The following is a 22,860-nucleotide window of genomic DNA, read 5'->3' on the forward strand; positions in this document are numbered from 1 at the left end:
CAAGGCCAACCTGAGCAACTAAGTGAGCAAATCCATCTCAAAATAAAAAAATAAAAGGAGTTGGGAATATGGCTTGGTGGTTGAGCACCCCTGAGTTCAATCCCCAGTACCAAAAAATAAATAAATAAAGTATTATTTTGGAAGAAATATAGGAAAGGCAAAGACATTTGATTGAAAGGAACGCAGGCTTAAATTCCAATCTTACTAACCATGAAGGGTTTGGGTAAATCTCATTTTCTCTCCAAATTCTTTTTTAACCTACAGAAAGAAGAATAATTACAACGTTGCCAGGATTTTTGTGAGACGGATTCTCTGGAGAAGCCACGTGCCCAGCAGATTCTGGGGTCAGCCAAAGGCCCTCTCTTCATTCACAGACTTTGACTACCTCAGTGGAAATATTTGTGGGAAGTTGCGTTGGCAGGAAGAGGCAGCAGCATTCAGCCCTGGGCCCTCCTGAAGAGGGCGGGGCCTCATGCTGTCCCACGCTGGCCAGGGGATGAGAACAGAGCACTGAGCACACTTAGGTGCAGCTGAGGTTGGAAATCACAGTGAGGAACATCTTTCATGACAACATGGTTAGGAAATTCATCTCTACATCCTCAGTACTCCAAAAATGTGATTGCTAGCATATATAAAGACCAAAGGGAAGCATACAGAAACATAAAGAGTCATGCTAGGAAGACAAAATCCTATGCTCAATTGTTTGCTTTTAAATTTTTCTTTTAACAACTTTATAAGTTTACAAATACCTCATTCTTTTTTTAACACATTTATTATACTTTTTTATATTAAGAGCATTAGAGAAGAAAAAAAGAGATAACTTAAGGCAGAGTCATTTGTTACTGATCATTCATAAACCAGGCACCAACAAGCTCATGACTTAATTCAAAGAAACCAAGTTGATGCTCAGGGACTTAAACAAGAGGGTTAGCAAGCAAGCACAGAGAAGAGCCGACTTTGTAAAACTGTTTGTAAAGGCAACTGAAGTGCTAATGCAGAGACATTTTTCCAATTTTTTTGCTCCATGTTTTTGGTGATATGTTTTACTGTGATGAGTCTGATTAAAAACCTGGAAGTTGAAGGTAAGAGTCTGAAGGACAGATCTTTGGGTGCTCTTCCTGGAGGGATGCAGGGAGTACAAAGACCAGAACATGTCCTCACTACCTCTTTCCTGATGCACAACTCTCCACGTTGTTCTGACGGGGAGGAAGCTGGCTATGTGCGGGATTTCCTTGGGCTGACTGCGTCTCCTCATCCAGAGGTCATGGGCCTCACCATGGCCAGCCAGTTTTTGCCATGCCTGAGTCCCCTTGAGCCTGTAGCTCACCACCCGATATCAATGCCAGTCCTGCATTCCCTTCCAGGATTAAATGAGTTGCTGTCATCTGAATGTTTGCACTTCCCAAGAATCTACCTGTTAAAGCACCAGCTTCCCAGGTTATGGTGTTGGAGGTAAGTATTCGGGATGACCAGATCAAGAAGTTGGAGCCTCCTGGATGGGTTAGTAGCCTTAGAAACAGGCCCAGAGGGCTCTTACACTTCCTTCCACCTAGTGAGCACAGGAGGACACAGAGTCAAGGAAGCTGGCACAAATCCCATTCCTACTGAACTTTGAAGAACCAATTTCTGTTTTTATAAGCCCCCTGGGCTGTGGTCTTGGCATAGCTACCCAAATGGACTGAGGAACAAGTCTTCCTCCTCGGGGAATTATTGAAACAAGTAACACTCATGGTCTCTATAGGACACCGCAACGTACTACTCCTGGATGTGTGACTTGGGTGCTCAAAGTGTCTGCAGACAGCTTCACATTGTCTGTAAAATGGGAATGATGCCATCCTTCCTCAGGCGCTATGCCAAGACACGTGATTTCTTGACCCAAAGAAACACACTGTTCTGATGAGCCACAGTACCAAGGAAGCTGGAGGCAGCATTTGTGGGGGCCAAGCCTGGCCCTGGAGTAGGAATACTGGGTCCAAGTCTTCAATCCTGCTGTTTACTGGTGCTGTTGTCTTGAGTAATCCACTTGACCTCTCTGTGCTGGTCTTCCTATCTGCAGAAAGGATAATAACAGTGCCTACTATATGCAGTTGTACAGGGATAACTGAGCTATTGTTTTTAAAGCACTTAGAGCAGCATCTGGAACACACCAAGTTCTATGTACCTATTTGAAGAAGAAATTATCTGTGGTCATATGCCTTGTCCTCAGAGGTGCTGTTGTGAGGTTGCCTGCCAAGCATGTGAGCATAGCTTCATGGCCACCAAAACATCCTGTGTGCAGGAACTGCCAGCTAAGCCTCTTCCTCCTGGCTGAATAGACTACACTTCGCAGGGCCCCTTGCAGGTGGGCTTGCCTGTGCCAGGAAGAAGTAATGGCATCACTTCCAGCTGAGCCCATGAAACCTTCCACACAGTCTTCCATGACCTTTCTCTCCATGGCTTGACATAGATGACAGGGACATAAGAAGCCATGTGCTAAAGATGCCACTGTCGGAGGAGTCTGCACCTGAGCATCACCATCTGTGGGAGCTTACCAGGAAAGGTGGCACTGTCCCTTCTGGCCACCAGAGAAAATAGCACCTGAGATTTCATGCTAGCAGCCAGCCTGCTATTGCCTGCATGGGCTGCACATTGTGGTAAGTAACTACTGCCTGCAGGATGTAGAGGGTACAGCTGGGTCAAAACTGGGGTTAGGCTGCAGTTAGATGCCATGATATCCTGGCCTACATTTCCTCAACCAGAGAGGAAATCACAGCTGAGGTAATACCAGCAAGCCTCACCAAAAGCAGCAAGGCCAAGGATAAGCACCAATGTCCTGGGAAAGTGCAAGTTGGAGGATGCCACAGTACCTGAACCAGCAGCAGCTCGGCATCTCATTGCAGACTAGACAGCCCCCCTCTCTTGGCCAGTTCCCTTCCCATCAGCACACACTCCTGACGACTAGTTCCTAAGTCTACAACACCTTCCCAGATGGCCTGCCTTGGAGACTATAGTCTCTACATGTCCTACAACCACAAGTTAGAGTGATACCCGATTCACACAGAAGCATAATCTGTGTTGGATAGCAAATGCATGCATTGTAACACTGAAATCCTGAGTTTGTAATGCCTCTTAAGAGCACACCCCAGTTGCTTCTGGATCCATAGAAAGGGAATGTTGTGTGCATGATTTTTGATGATGGAGGGGTACTAGTCTTCTGAATTTCATAATTTTGAGAATGGCATTTGGGTATGTTGCATTTTGGAGAAATGCTAGCCCCCTGAATTCTACCAAACCATCTGCTTAGAGTCCCAGCAAGACAGAAAGGAATGCATTGGGTTTGCTCCAGGACCCCCACAAGTAGAGCTGCTGTGGATGCTTAGCCAAGAGAGCTGACCTGGTGCATATAAGTGGGTGGGCCCCTAGGGTCCTCTGAGTGTTGTACAGACCTAAAAGTGGCTCACAGTGATCTCACTTCTCCGTGTAACATCTCCCCCTGGTATGGGAGAGACTGGCAACTTGCTTCGAACTCACAGGAAGTGGAATGGCAAAGGGAAACCACTCCTGAGCTTAGGCCTTGGTACAGACTAGAACCTCCAGACCTAGAACCTTCCTTGCTGGCTGGCTAAAGGAATGGCCATACAGGAACTCCAGCATGACCAGGCACTGTAGGCCAGCTCCAAAAGCACCCACAAAGAAGTTAGTTCTGCAGACAACCCAGGGATCCCCTGAAGGGATTTCCCCCACCAGGACCTCCAGATGAGACCACGGCCTGGCAGACCCCACCAAGGATTACCTCTTCACACAGCTGCTTGGCTCTTGACTCACACATGAAGTGTAGGGTGAGCCGTGTTGCTGTTTATCTATTGCTGTGCAGATCACCACACACTTAGATCACCTAAGTGTGTGGTGATCTGCACAGCAATAGATAGCTATGCAATCTGTTGACAAAATCTGTGATTTTTGCCTTCCATTCCTTTAAGGTCACTCTTGTAAGGGACTCTTACAACATCAGTGGGTTGCTGGTGCAGGACCCCATTGTCACAAGCTGTGAACCACTTGCTCTTTTCACTACTTGCTCTGTTCTCCACACAGGATGTGTGTGTGTGTGTGTGTGTGTGTGTGTGTGTGTGTGTGGTTTCCTGTCTATTCATTTGTTCACTGGTGCTGGGTATTTAACCCAGGGCCTGCACATCTTCTATCACTGAGCTCCACCCCAAGCCCAGACCTGGACAGGTTGGAAGCCTCTCAAAGGCCCCGTGTATTTTTATCCTGGAGGCCTCAGCCCACATCACATAAATAATCTCATTTGCACCCACATTGCACATTAAATATAATTTTCTCTGCAGGAAAATTAAAATGAAAAGTTTTTATTTACAACTTTGCCTTGAAAATTAGTTGACTTGAAAACTCATTTAATTTGGAATGTCAATGCTTTCTTGGTAATTATCATGCATCCTTGAGAATTTGTGATATGAGAACATCTCACCTTGAAATGTTTTCCAAGATAATAAAATTTTCATGAATACTAAATTGAACAATTAATGAAGCTAACATAATGTGAGTTTAGGAAATATTTAATTAAATATTTATTAATTTCATTTTGAAGGGTTCTGTGAGAATTTTGGAGCCAATTATTTCTTCTTCAGTTCTCAATATGGTTGTTTTCTCCTGAGAACCTTGTGTGTCCTGGGCTCTGTGCCAATACCTGGTGAATGAAAGGGCACTGCTTTGTTTTTGTTTTTTAAATACTTCTCATCTTTTTCTATTAAACGTGTAATTTTTCATGTAAGCAAATGTCACGCATAGGTCAAAGAGCATTATTAAGGAAAAAAAGAATTAAAACAAAGAATGCACATGTGCAAATGCAGGGAAAGACAAAGAAAGGTTCTCAGACCTGTTAGCTAAAAACAAGGCCAAAGAAACCAAAAACATATGTACCCACACATGCATACACACACACACACACACACACACACACACACACACACACACACACAGGCACACCCAGACCCAGGATTTTCTTCTTAATTTTAAACAGAGGATCATGTGACCTTTATTCTCAAACTTCTGTGCTTCTTTCTTTTTTTTTTAAATATTTTTTAGTTGTAGTTGGACACAATACCTTTATTTCATTTATTTATATGTAGTGCTGAGGATCGAACCAGGGGCCTCACACATGCTAGGCGAATGCTCTACCACTGAGCAACAACCCCCAGCCTTTCTGTGCTTCTTTCTGAAAGAGTCAGTAAAGTAGTAACCTTTCTCTGCTCAGTGCCCTGAGGTCAATAGCAAAACTTAGATTATGCTTTTGAATTAATTACCTCTGAAAACTAGAAATGATATACTTCTAAATGAGCTTATTTTTTCCCAACTCTGAGCCTTGTGCAGTTGTCTTGCATGTGAGTAAGAGAGATTGATGATTAGGAAGCTTCTATCCATCTCTAAAACCCCAAGAGCCCAAGGGTCCAAAGACAGGAAACGGACTTAAACTAGACCCTGAAACTGAAAATTGCATAATTTTTTTCTGGTCATAGAACTCCATTATTTGCAATCTTGCAAATATAATAATATTATTATATAATTTAAAAAATATATAATAAAAATCATTTGTGATTATCACAGAAGATGTCAAATTAATTGTACTTATTAGGAAGAAGAAAAATAACCAGGAAGGTCTTCTAATGGCAACGTCTTGATCTGGGCTGTTATCATGGCAAGGAGGTTGGATTTCCCTGCATTTTTTTCTCCAAATAATATTGCTTAATTACCTAGAGTTTGAAAGAGCTAGATTATATATAGAAGGGAAGATGGAAGACATGATTCAAAGGTGATTTTCAATACTGAGCCTAAATCTTGAAAACAACAGAATTTTCCCAACTGTTAGACACGCTATAAAAATTCCAGGAAAGCTCTGCTAATTAGCATGCAGTGGTCTGCATTGTGTGTGTATGTGTGTGTGTGTGATTTACAACAGAGGCGTCCCCCAGTGTTTCATGAGTTGAAGGCTTGTCCTCAATGCAGCAATGTTCCCAGGAGTGGGGCTCTTGGGAAGTAATTGGATCATGAAGGCTCTGACCTCATCAGTGGATTATTTCATCAAGGAGTACACAGCTGAATGGACCACTGGGTGATGGTAGAAATTGTAGGAGGTGAAACCTAGCTGGAATGAGTGGGTTCTTGGGGATGGGCTTCTGGGGACCACAACCTGTACCTAGCCCCTTCTTTCCTCACTGTGTGCTTCCCAGCTGCCATGGGCTGAGCAGCTTTCCTCCACTACACTCTTCTGCAATACTCTTCTGCCTCACCTAAGACCAAAAGCCATGGAGCCAGCTGACCACCGCCTAAAGTCTCTGACACTGTGGGCCAAAGTAAATATTTCCTCCCCTAAGTTGTTTATGTCAGACATTTTGGTCACAGTGACAAAAGGCTAACTAATACAAAAAAACTGGTACACAGAATATGGAGAGGTTTACTGTGACTATACCTGACAATGCAGTTTAGAGGACTCTGGAACTGATTTGCCGGAGGGTTTGGAGATACAGGCTGGAGAAGCCTTAGAATGTTGTAAGTGGAGCCTTAATGGATGATTTTGGTGTGATCTCAGAAGACCAGGATGCTGATAGGAATGTGGATAGTAAAGACTGTGCTCATGAGGTTTCAGTTGGGAATGGGAACTTAATTGGGAACTGGACTAGAGGCCATTCATGTTACATGCTAATGAAAAGCTTGTCTATATTTTGTCCATCTCCTGAGACTCTGTAAGGTTGAATTTAAAGCTGATGGACTAATTCACCTGATGGAGAAAATTTCAAGGCAGCACAGCATTCCGACAGTGGTATGGGTTATTGCTGGTGAATTTTAGGCAGGTTTACTATGAGAATTTGGAGCAGAAAGAATGTCGCGACCCCTTGCCCACAAGGAAGACGCAACTAGGGAATCTTCTTTCAGCGGTTTATTCAGGCCCTTGATATTTCTTCTACTCCCCCTCGGATGCCCCTCCCAGCCTTAATAAAGCATCTCAAGGCCCAATGTGAAGCTGCCACGTGGAACTTTCTCATAGGGTGCTGAAAAGCCATGCGCCAACTCTCCCAAATAAGGAGTTGTTTGTCACAAACCACAGCGGAGCCAGCGCCATCTTGTAATGGCGACCATAGTCTGCATAAGCGGCAGAAACGGCTCACCACAGTTCCCCTTTCTGTTTTCTTAAAACAATACAGGCGAGAGTAGAGGTCCTATCCTACTGTGCAGAAGTGGCTGCATAGTATGGCTCAGTCCTAAGGAGGGCCCTTCCCTAGACCTGACTCCATATCAGCTGACGCCCTTTTTCGTGGGGTGGGGCGGGGCGTGGACAGGGCGTGGACGTCAAACCCGCATGCAATAGGACATGCTCCCCTTGAGGTCCCTCTTCTCAATGGATCACTCAAGTGCAGTGCCTTGCCTCGCATCCTGTATCGTGACGATGGTGAACAAGAGGGGATAACTGAGGTTGAACTGTGGCTGTCTAGAAATACAGCTACAAACTAGTTGGCAGCACCCTGAAAGAAAGGCACGGACTTTAAGGCGATAGATAAGCACTAGTGTGGAAACCCGTCTGCGTGCAATGGTATCAAGACCTGCAGAGTGCAAGGGCTTTCCAACACTAGAAGAAAGACAAAAGAAAGACATGTCGTTCCCAGTGCAATGTTAAAATAACTTGGGGTGCAATGACCATGTCAAAGATTTACTGTTTAAGATGCGCAAGCCAGACTTGAGGTGAGTTGCCATTTTCTAAAGCTGCAAGAGCTTGTATGATCATAGCCTTATCTTGAACACTGCGGGCCTTGAGACGACAGAGAAACCACAAACAGAGGAACATACCGAAGCAACACATTGCACCAAAAATGCCTACTCCCACCCACTCTTTAAAAAAGGAAAAGGCAGAAGATATCCAATCGGTGAATTGACCCAAAGTCACGGGATCAACACGGGTACTATTCAAGACAGCTATCTGAGTCAGTTGAGACTGGATCATGTCTTCCGCCGCCATGGACCAATTTCCGGCCAAATATTCACCGATGATGCGGGAAGCATTCCTGGAATCATTAAATCTGACAGAGGTTATACACAAATGCGCACGTTGGTCAATGCAACCCAAAAGTACCAAGTCAGCCAATTCTTCTACCTAAGCTTGGAGTAAATCTATTCTTTGGTTGGCAGCTAAAATTCCTGACAAAATATGTTGATTTTAAGTATGGTGGAAGTTTGTTGAACAACTTGATTAATAGTGGCAGCAGTTTGCACCTGGCTGGCCATGGCTACTCCGGCTGTAACTGCTGCAGCAGCAGACACTGCTACGGCTGTCACTATAGCTGCTGTGATTTTGAGCAGCCTGTTCTACTGCACCCTCTAACATGAATGCTCTCCAATCTAGATATTTTCCTGGGGATACACAAGCTCGGACTAAGCCAGCCCAATCTGAGGGGGTCATGCAGAATCTAGTCAGTCCTTCCACCTGAGTAAGGGTGAAAGCAGCATCTATGCCATAAGTACGGACGGATTCTGCCAAGGTTTTAATTATTTTAAAATCTAAAGGCTCATGGTACCTTCCCCTATTATTGTCCTGAAAAACTGGGTATGCTAGTCCCATGTCTGTATTAACTGTTCTCCACACTTGGGTATGGAAAGTCCTCCCAGAGCTTTGGATTCCTCCCACGTACGGGGGCAGAGCAATGGGTGGATCTATGGGTGGAACATCAGGTATAGAGCCCTCCTCTAGGTTCTCAACTTCCTCCCCAGAACTGGATTTATTACCCTTCTCACAGCAGGCTTTTATATCTGTTGTTTCCCGTTTTTTCTTTTTTATCTTAGTCTTACGTAATTGTTGTAATAACTTGTCCAATTCCTCAGAACTGTCCGAGCTACTTGTGTCCTTGGGAGTTTTTAACTCAGTCAAGTCCGGATAGAGCCTTCTCCTCTGTTTAACTTCAGACTCCCTTGTCTGTTCACCACTCTTACTCCTAATACTTTCTGCTACCTCGCTATGTGACCCCTCCGATTTTTCTTCATGTAATTGCTCAAGAAAGGCCTGACCCTCGCTCACAGCTTTCTGGCATTTATCATCCATTATACACCCCCTCACTAATTTCCAAAGCGGAATGGTACCGCCCTTTAAAGTTCCTTGTTTGTAAGCGAAATCCAGATCTTTCCCTAATTTGTCCCAACTGGGAATCATGAGACTCCCTGAAAAAGCAAAACAAGGAGCTACAGAGTCAGTCTCTTCTATAAACCTCTGTAATGTGCTCCGCTTCACTTTAAGTCCCTTAGAACGCAGTAACCCGTCCAAGGCCAGCAAAATTGGGCTTGAGGAAGTAGCACCCATACTGTTCCAAGCAGTGTAAAGAAAGTGAAAGTACAAACCCCGCTCTCTCTTTATTTACAGAGGAGCGTCTTATTTTATTATTTTTCCCCGCTCTCTCTTTATCTACAGAGGAGCGTCTTATTTATTACCTTTTCCCCGCTCTCTCTTTATCTACAGAGAAGCTGCCCCGCTTTGATCGCGGATCCCACTTACCTGGGACTAACCGGTGCACCACCCCTGACCGCTGAAAGTTCTGGTTCCCGGGTCTCGGCACCACTTGTCGCGACCCCTTGCCCACAAGGAAGACGCAACTAGGGAATCTTCTTTCAGCAGTTTATTCAGGCCCTTGATATTTCTTCTACTCCCCCTCGGATGCCCCTCCCAGCCTTAATAAAGCATCTCAAGGCCCAATGCGAAGCTGCCACGTGGAACTTTCTCATAGGGTGCTGAAAAGCCATGCGCCAACTCTCCCAAATAAGGAGTTGTTTGTCACAAACCACAGCGGAGCCAGCGCCATCTTGTAATGGCGACCATAGTCTGCATAAGCGGCAGAAACGGCTCACCACAAAAGAAGAACATAAATATTTGAAAAATGTGTAGTTTATCTAGAAAAGTATGATTAAATTTGGGGCCAAGAAGGCTGTGATTGCTGAAGAGATTGCTAGCACTAAGAAGAAATAAAGTTCTTTGCACAGAGACCACAGGAAAGATGTCTGGAGAGCATCTCAGGAATCAGAAAGACCACACCCATCTCAGACTCAAGCATATAAAAGTGAAAACTCAGTTGAAAGATTGCTTTGAGAAAAGCACCCCAGGCTGCCCTGGTCACACAGAGACATCTAGAGAATGCTCTCTCCATGTTTCCTTTCACTACATTCAGCTATCCAGCCACTCAGAGGCCACTAAAGCTTGGTCCAACAGGGCCCAGCTACTGTTCTCACTGGTGGCAGAGCTTGGCAGCATTCACACAGTGCTGGCTTTTCAGGCATGAAGAATGCAAGAGTTACAGGGTCACAGAGACTTCCACCCAGATTTCAAAGGAAGGTCTGTGAGGCCAGGCCGTGTGTATCGGGGTCAGAATCCCTGCAGGAAGCTCCTGATAGGGCCATGTGTGATAACACGAGAGTCAAGAAGAAGCTGCCAAGGAGACCACAGGAAGTTAGAGATGCCAGGAACAGGGGATGCCTGCCAAGGAAAGCTACAGGCAGCAAGCAGATTCATCCCAAGAGAGGGGCCACATGGGCTGCTACCATCAAGGCCACAGAGGCAGGGATGACCATGTCCTTTGGAGCTCACAACTCATCTCTACATGCCCCAGATGCTGGACATGGAGCTATAAGACTTAATGTTTGCCCTGCTGAATTTCATTCTTGCTTTGGTCTGATCCTTCCTTTTACCCTCCTTGTATTAGTTGGCTTTTTGTTACTGTGACCAAAATACCGAACAGAAACAACCTAAAGGAGGGAAGATCTATCATAGTTCAGTTTCAGAGGTCTCAGTCCATGGCCTGCTGCTGCATTGCTCTAGGCCTGAGGGGAAGCAGAACATCATGGCAGAAGGATGTGGTGAAGGAAAGCTGCTCAGCTCATGGCAGCTAAGAAGCAGAGAAAGATGAAGGGACCAGGTACAAGATACAGTCCCCATAGGCCTGTCCTCAAAGACACTCCCTTCTACTAGTTCCCACCTTCTATATTTTCCACCACCTTCCAATGGTACATTCAAACTATAAATCCTTCAATGGATTAATCCACTGATGAGGTCAGAACCTTCGTGACACTCACTTCCCAGGAGTGTAAACACTGCTGCATTGGGGTCTGAACCTTCAACACATGGGACTTTCAGGGCATTTCAGATCCAAACCTTTGCAGGGCAAGGGCCTGTGTGTTGGCTGGGAGGGATGGCAGAGGAGATTCCATGCAGCGTGAACTCTGTGTGGGTTCAGGTTTTCTCTATTTTGTGCATGTGCTTGGTGTAAAAAGAGCAGATCTGATACAAGGCCTGAGAATGAAGGAAAGTTACTCTCTGCACAAAAAAAGAAGCAAAGCCAGGTAGACAAACCAGAGCCTGAGAATCCCTATTTATTACGATGTGGTAGGTCTGTGGCCAAATAATGTTCATTTATATTTGAATTTAATCCATTCCCCCCTGTACCAGTTGGGATCTCTGTAGGAATGATAATCACAGCTGGTTCAGAGGAACAGAATGTAATGAGGAGTGTGCAGAGGTGGAGATAGGGCTGAGGGAACTAATAAGGATGCTGAGGAAACAGAGAATGGTGATACTAGGGAGCTATGAGCAACCCTAGGAAGACAGTGTCTCTGGAGCCAATGAGAAATGCTTCTATCGAGGGGAAGGGCTGTCCAGGAGGCTGAGTTCAAGGAGGGTCATGTTAACCATCAAGGCACAGGGAGGGCAAAGTGCCCAGCTTCATTTTCCCCTCCTCCTCTGATCTTCCAGTGCCTCCCACTGACCAATCTTAACAGGGAGCCACCTAGGAAGGTACTAGGTCAAACACATCGGGATCCAACACTCAGAGCACAGAGATAGGCAGAAAGGGACTGGGCCAGCCAGAGAGGGGCAATGGAGAACACCCAGACAACCTGGGGAGAGGTGGGCAATGGATGCTTAGTTTAAGTGGCCCTTCCAGGTCACAGAAGCAGCCTGACCTGGAATGTGAACCTAGAACTTAGACCCCAAGCATGTGCTCAGTCTTCCCTGGACACACATGGCACTGCACCCGCCATGGGCAAGTCCTTTGCTCTCTGCCAATCCTTTCACATACTCTGCCTAGTCTGTTCCCTATAATAACTCCAAGGGGTAAGAAAGTTGGATTTTAGTTCTACTTTAGAAATGAAGGAGTTTGGGATCAAAAAAGCAATTAACACTTTTCTTCTAAGAGGTAGGTGATAATTAATGGCTTTGAACATATAGCAGAAAGGAACAGATGATAAAGTATAGAGCCTGCGGGTACACAAATTAGTAAAAATAGAAGAGATTAAGTAAGATTTGACGATATTTAAAATTTAAAACGAGAAAGGCACTAACAGGTATTTGTTATGCTAATCCGTATTAAGTTTGAAAATATCTTTCATCATCAGTTTAAATTCTATTCTTTCATAAGAATTTATAAACAAGACCAGCATCTAGCTAATTAGGTGTTGCTGTTTGAATGCATAGCCTCTCAAGATCACCCACTACACCTGTAGATTGGACCCTAAAGGTGTGAGGCAAAACCAGCCCTCCTTCTCTGGCACTCTAAAAACATGGGCATGCAGGGTTTTCTGTTTGACAAAGTGGAAAGGATTGCTAAATTGGAACAAGGGTATAATTTTAATTTTAAGAGAAGAACTTAAAAGTATGATCCTTCTAGATCTATTTGGAAGAGAAGTAAATTAGGTGGGATTTACTGCTCCTTACCCATATGTTATCTGCAACCACACCCCACTAGCTGGAAGATAATATTTCTTAGAGATTGATCTATGCTTTCTCACCCTTTGTATCTGTCCCTGGCACTCCCTGGCATATAGGAGATACTCTGTAAACATGTGTGAGTTAAATCTACACCTGATGAATGACCATGTTGCAAACTTTTGTATCAGGCAAGGTGTGTATTATTTCCTCCTTGCCTCAACCCTACAAGGTTTATATCTTATTGTCCCCATTTCACAAATAAGAAAGCTGAACCTATAAAGCTATCAGGTGGTATAGCCAGGACAAGCCCACATCTCCAATTCCTCTGTGCCAAACCTCATCTAATGCAATGTCATTGTTTGCCCCTTGGAGATCTAGGTATTGTGGGCTCAAAGTTCCATCCAGTCCAAGGTCTTTTAAGGTCAGAGCTCTCCCTGAAACTCCTGTCAATTCCCAGGAGCCTGTATCCCATTGCATTCTGCCTGCATAGGCAGCAGCAGGCAACAGAGACTGTCCTGAAGGTGACCTTGGGGGAAGGATAAATTACAAAGCTTCCTGCAGCCACTGCCCATCCCTGCTCGGCTTCTGTTTAGCATGCAGTTCCATCTGCATAATGTCTTGGAATAATAATTGCAGAGCTGGAGAACAGGTCAGTGTTCCTAGGGTCTTGAGGGGAAGCAGGGGCTGGCAGTGGAGGAACCGCCCTAGGGGCCCTGAGCTGCAGCCATCTGTACTCCCACTGTGGTGTATCTTGCCAGCTACATGTGAGATGGTTGCACAGAGCTGAGCACATGCTTGTGTGTGCACACACACAGGGGGTGAGTGCAGATCTAGTGACCTCGAATGAGGTCAGTGGATTGAGCTGATGTCCATTTTCTGGTGTAATGTTGAGCTGCACTTAGCTAAGACACCATCCCTGGGGGAGAGTGGGTGGGTGGTAGATGGGGTCTCTGTACTGCTTCTTACAATTTCATGTGAATCTGCAGTCATCTCAAGGGTGGAAAAGACTGTTAGCTGTTTCTGCACACCAAATCCCTGCTTCTCTCACACCACACCCTCTACACAGGGTACCTTGGGTTCACCTTCCCTCTCTTATCCTCTCCTGTCCTCAGATTTTCTTCTGAGACTTCACTTCCTGTGCTTGTGTCCTGCCTTTTCTACTCCTACCACCCAAGGAGCACAGCCAGCTTGTGATGGTTTCAAGCAAACAAGAACTGCCCTAGGTGACCTGTGCCCGACCCTGGGAAGGCAGTGGCCCTGTAGCCTTGCAAGGTATTTCCAGATGCAGCTGGGTTTGCAGGTGACTGGAAAAGGCCAGCTCTGCAGGACTTGCTCTGGACCTCTCAACTTTTGAGTAGAGGCAAGAGACAAACAGAAAAGGAATATGTCTTATCTCACAAACCAGCACAGTTTGGGTGTGCTTGCTGTTCCTTCCAAGACATGGGACCTCAGGCAGGCTCACCTCTTAGAAACCCTCTCCCTCAGCTAGAGTGGAAATGTCAATCATTACACCCCAGGCTCATGATTTCTCTCCTTTTGCCCCATGACTGGTAAAGATAGCACAGTGATTTTTTTTTTTTTTTTTTTTTTTAGCTAAAGCCAAACACATTGCTGAACATGACGCGTTGGCCCCTGGGTGTTTTCAGCAATGGACAGGGTTTTAGCAGATGAAGACAGGCACACGAAAGAGCAAGTGTCCAGGCTGCAGAAACCAGCTGATTAGAGTGCAGAGGCAGAGAGCAAAGGATGTGGGCGTTGAGGAAAAGGGACACCCCACCTGTTACGACTGACGTGCAGGAGTGTGCAGGAGCGGAGCGAGATGAAGGCAGAAAAGAAATTGACCCAGGCTGTGTCAGGAGGGGGAATACACTTGCTCCTAAAATGTCCTAGGAAGGAACGGTGTTTCGTGAATGGAGAAGGAACTGACTTGCTCAGAGCAGATCCCTCGAAAGGCTGGGCTGGCACCTGGCGGGACAGGGACATGTTAATGAGCTGGAAGATGAGAAAGGCTGCCTGTAAGAGGCCTCCCCCAGCATCCAGGCAAGATGTGGCAGGGACTGGAAGGTAAGTCCCGAAACAAGGAGCTGTGTGGGACCACACTGTGATGAGTCTGCAGATGAGACTTGAGAAGGGACTTCCAGCAGACATTCCTGGAAAACATTTGTGAACCCTGCTGGTATATTCTCAGGTGAGAGAGAGAGAGAGAGAAAGTACCTTTCTCACTTTCATTCCATTACCAGATGGGTGAGAATATTCTTGTCCCTACTAAGTGTATTGGCAGCCAATCTTAAATCCAGGCTTGATTCTGGATTTCTATCCACTTCTCGGGCTCATATACAGGCACATCCACACCAATCCTAACCTCAGTTACTGCTCATTCTCAGCCCTAATATATACCTCAAATTCACAACCTCTCAAATTTCTCCTATAAATGCATTCTGGTGATCTCACCCATTGTCCAAGATATTTTAACTTGTGCTGTTTCCTGATAATAAGACAGAATTATCTCTCTCTGGACTGTGGTTTTATTTAGCCAAAATGAAATGAAAAAAAAAATTCAGAGTTGAATCATAGGCTTATGAAAATGGGAAGCTGAGCGAAGATGTCAGATATTTCTCTCTGCAGCCTTTCCAACACGGTATGATAAAAGTGACCGAGGTCTCTTTTTAAATAGACAGCAGCAATAACTTATGAGAGATCAATGATAACTGTTTATCACATAAATAAGCACTGTGAGGCTACAGAAGCCCAGATTAAATGAGAAGCATTTATTATGTGTCTGCATTGCAGCAAAGTCTTTGGTACACTTTGTGCAGAGAACCCAGAAGCACCCCCACTGGTCTTTAATTAAGTGTCATTCCCACTGAGTTAATAAGCATGCTATCAACAACCTGACTTTCCTTTAAAGCTTTGGTAATGGTTCAAGCTACATCTTGTAATTACTGATAATAGATTTGATAAAATTTTCTAATTCCCACCCTCCTCTCAAGTAACATGACTTCAATGTACTGTGCCTCCTTGGGCCTGGGAACAATCCGTCTTTCCATTTCTAGAGCTTTAATGAGCACGAGTTGTGTGAAATTGATGTTCACCCTGAGAATACACAGCTGGGAAGTTCAATCTTGAAACACAAACAGATTGCTGTATGGCTAAAGGAATAAGCACTGCCAAGATTAGAAACTACCGGCTTCCTGAGCGCTTGTTCTGAATCAGGGACTGCATTGGGCACCTTTAAGAGCGCTCTGAGAGTGCTCACTACAGACAAGATCTGCACAGCACGCAGAGGCAGAGGGAGGCTGGGAGCCTAGCCAGGTGCCCACTGCCGGCCCGTGGAATCAGATGCCCAAGCCTGTACCCTTCCACAGCCTGCCTGCTTCCATCTGGCAGAAACATGCTGATGCTATGGGTAAAGGAAGGAGATGGGAGAGGCTCCAAGCAAGCCCTGACCAGGTGTCACCACTCCCTTGGCTGTGATGATGCTCTGCCCACAACACATTTGTTGCATGCTTGTCCTCAGTGGGCTCGCCTTGGTAGATAGAGTGCCCCACTGCCTCGCTCTGCACCCTGGACTCTGCCACAGGAGCCAGCAGCATAGCGTTAGTGCCCACCTAGCATACCACCAACAAGGGCATGCTAACCACTGGCCAGCCCTGTGTCCATCATCACCAGGGTTCAGGTTGCCCCATTTCTTACCCTCCAGCAGGGTCCACCGCAGGCTGCAGACAGGTGCATTGCAGCCATGTGACAGGGATGTGCTCTTGCCATTAGTCTGGAAGCATTGCACAATCAGAATCCTGGGAAGATCACTCCACCTAGGTCCACAGAAAGCCCATCCATGCCTCTCTAATCCCCTAACAAGGATCATTTAAGAGCCACCAGCCTTGCAGGTCAGTTTAACTGATTCAGGTAACTGGTGATTTATTCAGAACCTACTGTGTTATTTCAGGCACTGGAGACACAAAGATGAATTGAACATGGTCTGCCCACAAGGCATGTGTGGTCCTGTGGGGACACAGCCCTGTGTAGCACTAACAGAGAGGCAAAGCCAGCTTTCTAAGGGCACCAGCAGTGCATTGTGACTCCATTAGGGAAGGAAGAAGGCGGGCAGAGCTCACTCGTCAGCACATGCTGACCCGAGCTGCCCTGTGCACCTGCCTTGTTCCTCTTCACATCAACACCAGCAGGTCTAGATGTGATTAGGCTCTGGGTCTTATGTGTGCCATCCCCAGCTCTGTGATGGGCTTTTTCCTTTTAAAATAAACTCCAGCTTGTGAATAGTTTTAGGTAGAGTTCCCAGCACCCCATTCCAGATCCTCTTGTCAGCAACTGGTGCCTCTGCTGTGATTAATAAGCTATCAAAGTCTGTCCTTCTCAGATTTCCCATCTTCACCTTCCTTTCTCGCCCAGGACCCCACCCAGGGCACCCAGCTCAGGATCCTCTTAGCTGTGATTTCTCAGACCGACTCCTTAGAGATGGGCTTGGTCATTTTGAGGAGTGCTGGCAGGGGTCTGCAGGATGCCCCTCGGCTGATCTGCTTGGTATTTCCTCAAGATTGGACTCGAGTTTAGGGAAGCCAAGTGCCCTCTCATTACCTCTTATCAAGGGTCCTACCATCAGCACCACTCACTATGTATGCTGACCTTGACCGCCTGGCTGAGGTCATGTTTGTCAGTGTTACCTATGTAAAGCCCCCCTTTCTCCCTCCATCTTGGAAAACTTTGGAAGATGTCATTAAGTGCAGCCCACAGTAACAGAGAAGGTGCCTGGCCTTTGTGGGCCTTAGTGTCCTCATTTGCAAAGTTGGAGCTGATTAAAATGAACTTTGCGGATAGGTTGTGCTTAACAAGCTAATTAAAGCAAAGCATCAGCACAGCACCTGTCACAAAGAGAACAATGTCAATGGCTCCTGCTGCCATTCCCATTGCATGCCATCTCCTCTGTGCGGAGGCACACTGAGGCGGCCATTCATACACCTCTTCCTTCATCCATTTCTCTAGTGTGACAAGCACCTACTCTGTGGGGCCAAGTGCTAGCTCCTGGGTTGTGACAGGGAGCAAGGCTGACTGCCCTGGCCTGTGGAACATGGAACAGTCCAACAGGAGAGAGAGTGGGGCAGCCACATGGGGACATGTGCTCTCAACGAGGGAAGGGACACTGCATGGTGCCGTGAGGGCATCTCAGAGGAGCCTGTACCTTCTCTGAAGCAGTGACAGTTGAGGTGGTAAGACAGGACAAAGGACAGGTGGCTAATTATCAAAGAAAAGGAAATGGGTAGGTAGTACTTTCCCATGGAACAAGTTGCTAACAGCCTCTGGGGGAGGGGAAGGACCACACTTTCCAACACTGAACCAAAGACAGGGAGCACCCCACTCATCACCCCCACCAGCGATGCCAGGGGATTAAGATGTAGAATCCTAGGACTTGATGGAGTTTGGAACTTAAAGGTGTGGGGAAAGCCAGCTCCAAGGGCTAGTCCCCAGTCCCTGGCTACTGGCCCTTCTCTCCCCATCCTGGACCCTGCACCAGGAGGGGCCTCAATGCAATACATGGACTCCTAGCCCACCAACCAAGCTTCAAATCACCCCTGACACCACCCAGGAGAAGCAGCTACCCCTCACCACCCTACCCAGGTCTTAGAGGCCAAGTGGGCTGGCACGTCTGGGTCTGCATCTCCACAGTGAGGTCAGCAAGGGGGACCTGCCTTCCCAGTACAATGTAAAGCCATCCCCATGGGAGGGCTACGGAGGACCAAGCAGGCTCTCCAGAACGGGGGCCCAGAAGACCCTCTTCCTGGCTGTTCTGAATAGAGATGCAGATCAACAGGGATATCGATTCAAACATTCAGCGACTGAACAGAAGAAAACCTTCACAGAATACAGAAGTGCCTCGCCCAGCGTTAGTTTTGCTCCACCCCACAACACCATTATGATGTTCCTTTAGCATAACTTACCTGCTATCTATCACATTTAAAATTTGCTTTTTTATTTAAAGAAGGGGCAGGGCTAGGGCCCCCATCTTTCCAAACGCCTGACTGAGATAAACATTGCTTCCCTCCAAAATTTCAAATAATAGAAGAACTATGTAAATAATAAACATCATCGCCATTTATCCTGGTTAATTAGCCATCCACGCCAACCCCTCTAGAGGTTAAACTCTAGTTAAAATGCAGAGAGATGAGTAGATTGGAAAATGAAGCTAATTTACTTACTTCCAAAGTGAAGGTGCCATTCTGTCACCCAGAGCCCTTAAGACAAACCTCACAGCCTGAACTTCCCCCTTCCAAAAAAAAAATACCAGAAACATTTTGGAGGAAAAAAAATGAATTAATATTATCAAGCATCTGAAACAAAAGAAATAAGATGTTGTTCTGAGCACTAAGTTGGATCTGAGTTTCCTAGCAGCTAAGGTAAAAAAGAAAGAAAAAAAAAAGGAGGGGGAGGGTCATACAACCTGAAAGCTTGCTGAGGGGCATGTCCCTTAAGAGGCACTTTGCCTTGTCAGACTATGTCAAATAGCAGAATTCAGAGTTACAAAAACTCATTATCAGTTCTGCACATAACCTGTTAGCCAAATGTTCTTCTCCTCCCAATTTACAGGCTGCTCCCTAACCCTCAGTATAAAGGCACTAGGAGGTGAGGCTTCAGGGATGACAGGGTCAAGAGGGTAGAGCCCTCAGAAGCCAGATTATGCCTTTGGAAAGGGACTCCACTAAGCCTGCTGTCCCTCTTTTCACCAAAGTGAGGACGGGTCACAAAGTTGGAAGTCTGCTTCCCACCAGAATCTAACCCTGTGGACCTCACCCTGAACTTCCAGCCTCCAAAACTGGGAAAAGCTGATTTCTGTTGTTTACAAGCCACTAGATCCCTGTCACTTGTCATAGCAGCCTGAACTCACCACGAAATAATCTCACCCTAAGGAGAAGACTTTTTGTGGAGAATAACCAATACTGAGAACAATCCTTCTACGGAGCCAGGCTGCTGCAGGGCTCAGTACCAGGAATCCAGCAACAGAGAGCCCCTGTGTCCCTTCTGCTCTGCCCCATGCCAGTCTCCCAGGAGCATGGTGACCAGCACCAAAATGGACTTTAAATGCCAGCTCTCTTCTTAACTCAGAAAATGGGTTCCAGAAGGCTTCTTGTCATGGTTAGTTAAGAGAAAATGCATATGCAAGTCATTTCAGCCTCTAAGAACCATGGCTGAAGTCATAAGGCCAGTTTTAAGAGAGCCCAACAGCCACTCTGAGCCCAGACTCAACATGGGACAAGATGCAGCTCAACCTTCCTCACTAGGATCCTGCAGATGAGGTTTGTGAATCAGCAAATGGCTGCAGACGTCATCTTCTCCCCATTTCTTAGTAACAGAACCTCTCGTTTGTTCAGGCTGGCAATATGTCCAGCTTAAAGCCACCAGGTACCCAGACCCTTGTGACAGTGCTGGGGCCTTGCTCTTGGGACACACTTGCTGAGGAGGCAGGGGCCGGTCCATTAGCAGCGGCTTGGAGTGCTCATCAAATGGGACAGAGTCTGCTTCATCCCTGCTTTGGGCTTCACCCAGATCTCCTAAGAAGAAGATTGGGTGTCTGAGAAAGAACTGTCTGGGGACAATGAGTTAGGAGCCAGGGACAGAACTTGAGAAGGGAGCTGGGAGGAGACTGAGCCTGATGCCTCAGGCAGCTCCACCAGCCCAAGCCAATACCTGCCCATCTGTGAAACAGAAAACGCCCTTTTAACTCTCCTCTCCAGGGGGGTTTTTGCCATGGTTAGGGAACATATCCCTAATGGATATAGTCATGTCCCCATGAGTGCAGCAGGACTGGGTGGTGGGTGAGCCTCTCCTGTGTGGCTGTGGGGAAATGGTGCTGTGTGCCTGTTCTTCACCCCTGGGCCCATAACTCAGCATGCCTCTCAGCTGTGACTTTCTCGGATGTGACTCTGTGACAGAGTACTAGGCAGCAAAGCACAGAAAGAAGTGATGCCTGCAATGTGTAGGTTTGGTGGGGCACCCAGAGGCCCCACCCAGACAGAGGTCTGGCGCAGAGGCCCCAAGCTAGCTTTCCCCCACCTTCTGGCTGAATGTGAAGGAGAAGCTCTGGGGAAGAGCCCCAGCCAGAAAAAGGAAAGGTCCTATGTCCATGCCGTGTGAAGCTGCCCCTAGATCTGCTGGAACTGGAGGCAACATGCAAGAAAAATGCTTCATTGTGTTAAGTCACCAGGATTGGGGCAAGCGAGCACAGGAGGCAGCCTTCCATGAACAGAACTCTAGGAACAGTCTCCAAAGTGAAGGGCAAGCACCAGAGGGTTTACAAGATGATCCAGTAGGATACAGGGGGGAAACAGTACCGCTTCTATTTAGTCACATTTTAAATCAGTTTAGCTGGCTTTTGACCATTTTATAGTGCACACATTATGTTAATACAGGGACACATGTATATAATAATGGAATATTCTTGTGTTGAAAGAATGTCCATTTTTTACCAGTGGGAAACACAGTAATTTTAAGAAGCCATGGGTGCCATTGTTTCAGAGCTGTGGTTTTTTAAGCCATAAACTGATTCTTCCAGTGAGAACTTCCATATGAGGCCAACACAGACAGCAGGTGCAGCCACGGTCCCTGTTAGTAAGGGTGGGGTACCTAAGGATCAGGGCTACCTGGGCAAGAGATGAGGTTAGATATTAAGGCTTTGCATAAGATTTAATCTAAAAAGGAATCCATAGTGCTTGATTGTTAAACACCATGCGCTGCAGAATCCACAGGGCAGAGCAACATAGATGACGTGCTGAAGACCCCGACAGCTATGTGTCATTTCTTGGCTTTGGTTTTCCAAATTTCTCTTTCCTTATTCTTTCACTTTTTCATGGAATGTGCCTTCTATGGTAAACTCTTCCAAATCTTGTTGGAAAAGATAAGAAGTTTATATAGTTTTTTTTTAAAATTATCCTAAAGAAGGGATGGACATAATATCATGTTCACTCTCCATGGACCATTAAACCAAGATTTATTCAGCATCTTTGATTTTAAGCTTCAGTGGTCTGACCTATGTTCAGAGACCAGAGAAATTGGTTGGTTTTTTGCCATCAACAATATGAGTTTGAGCAGGTGATTTCTTACAGGATCTCTAAATGCAGCTGATAGTAGGAGACAAGTGTGGGTTACAGGGAAGAGGGATTCAGGAAGACCTAGAGAAGACAAAGACATTGCTTTGTTGACCAGCAAGGGGTAGCACAGTGTTTTCAGGACCAAGTCAGATGCTCCTAATGCCCCTGGTGAAGATGAGCAAAGACGCAATTTAACCCTTTCCTGGCAGAAAGATGCTGCATGTCCACTATGACTTGCCCCTTGCTGGGTGCATAGCAAGATGGCAATTCTCGGGGCAGCTAAGAGAGATGCCCAAGACAAGTGTTCTCCGTGGAATTGGCCACAATTGATATGTCCCACTCCCAGGACCTGCCTCTAAACCCACCCACACAGTCCTCCACACTCCGTCTTTACCATCCCTGTGTAACCAGAAGGATAAGACCCAGGAGAGCCACATGAGAAGGAAGCCTTGTCCTAGACACACATGGGAAGAAAACTTCACCCTACACAGCCCCAAAGTGCACAGTAGGCCCTAAGTGGATTATTACCTAAAACCACTGAGACTCAGAGGCTAGTGAACCAGCAGCTCACCTGCTCTAACAGACCCATAGTGACAGGAAGATGGCTGGAAAGCACCTTTTATCAGGGAGTAGGGTACATCACAGGATGTGCTTTCTAGCAAAGGCAGGGGCTGTGGGAAATCTCAAAGGTGCCACGTCAAGCTGGGATCCTAGGCTGGGTCTGCAGTTTTAAAGCATGGATTACACCCATCCTTCCTCCAGGATGTGGCCAGAAGATCTGACCTCTTAGCTCTGCTTGATTTCATTGCTAAATCTTTATCTAAGCCTGGGGAACAGATCTGGAGGAGGGGAAGGAAAGGGATGAAGGAGCAGTTTCTTGGGCAGGTTAGAGACCAGAACAACTTTGAAGCCTCTGGCTTCTGCTCATGGCACATGAAGAGCTCCTACCAGAGCCTGCAGCTTCCACTAGCCTCCAGCTCCTGTCACTAGGCTGGGACACAAAGGAGCTCACAACATAGCCAAAGACACACCTAAAAC

General features: G+C 46.3%; 1 protein-coding gene and 1 long non-coding RNA gene across 2 annotated transcripts in view; both read right to left on the minus strand.

The window, feature by feature from the left end:
* The window catches only part of LOC101961715 (schwannomin-interacting protein 1), a 549,493-nt gene that overhangs the window by 489,615 nt on the left and 37,018 nt on the right, over window positions 1–22,860 (minus strand). The window lies entirely within an intron of this gene.
* LOC144376283 (uncharacterized) lies at window positions 6,917–9,877 on the minus strand. The gene is made up of 2 exons (XR_013436572.1): window positions 9,530–9,877; window positions 6,917–8,066 (listed from the first exon to the last, which is right to left on the minus strand). It is a non-coding gene; the product is annotated as an uncharacterized LOC144376283 (long non-coding RNA).

This window comes from Ictidomys tridecemlineatus, chromosome 3 (assembly GCF_052094955.1).
Source record: "Ictidomys tridecemlineatus isolate mIctTri1 chromosome 3, mIctTri1.hap1, whole genome shotgun sequence".
Taxonomy (NCBI): domain Eukaryota; kingdom Metazoa; phylum Chordata; class Mammalia; order Rodentia; family Sciuridae; genus Ictidomys; species Ictidomys tridecemlineatus.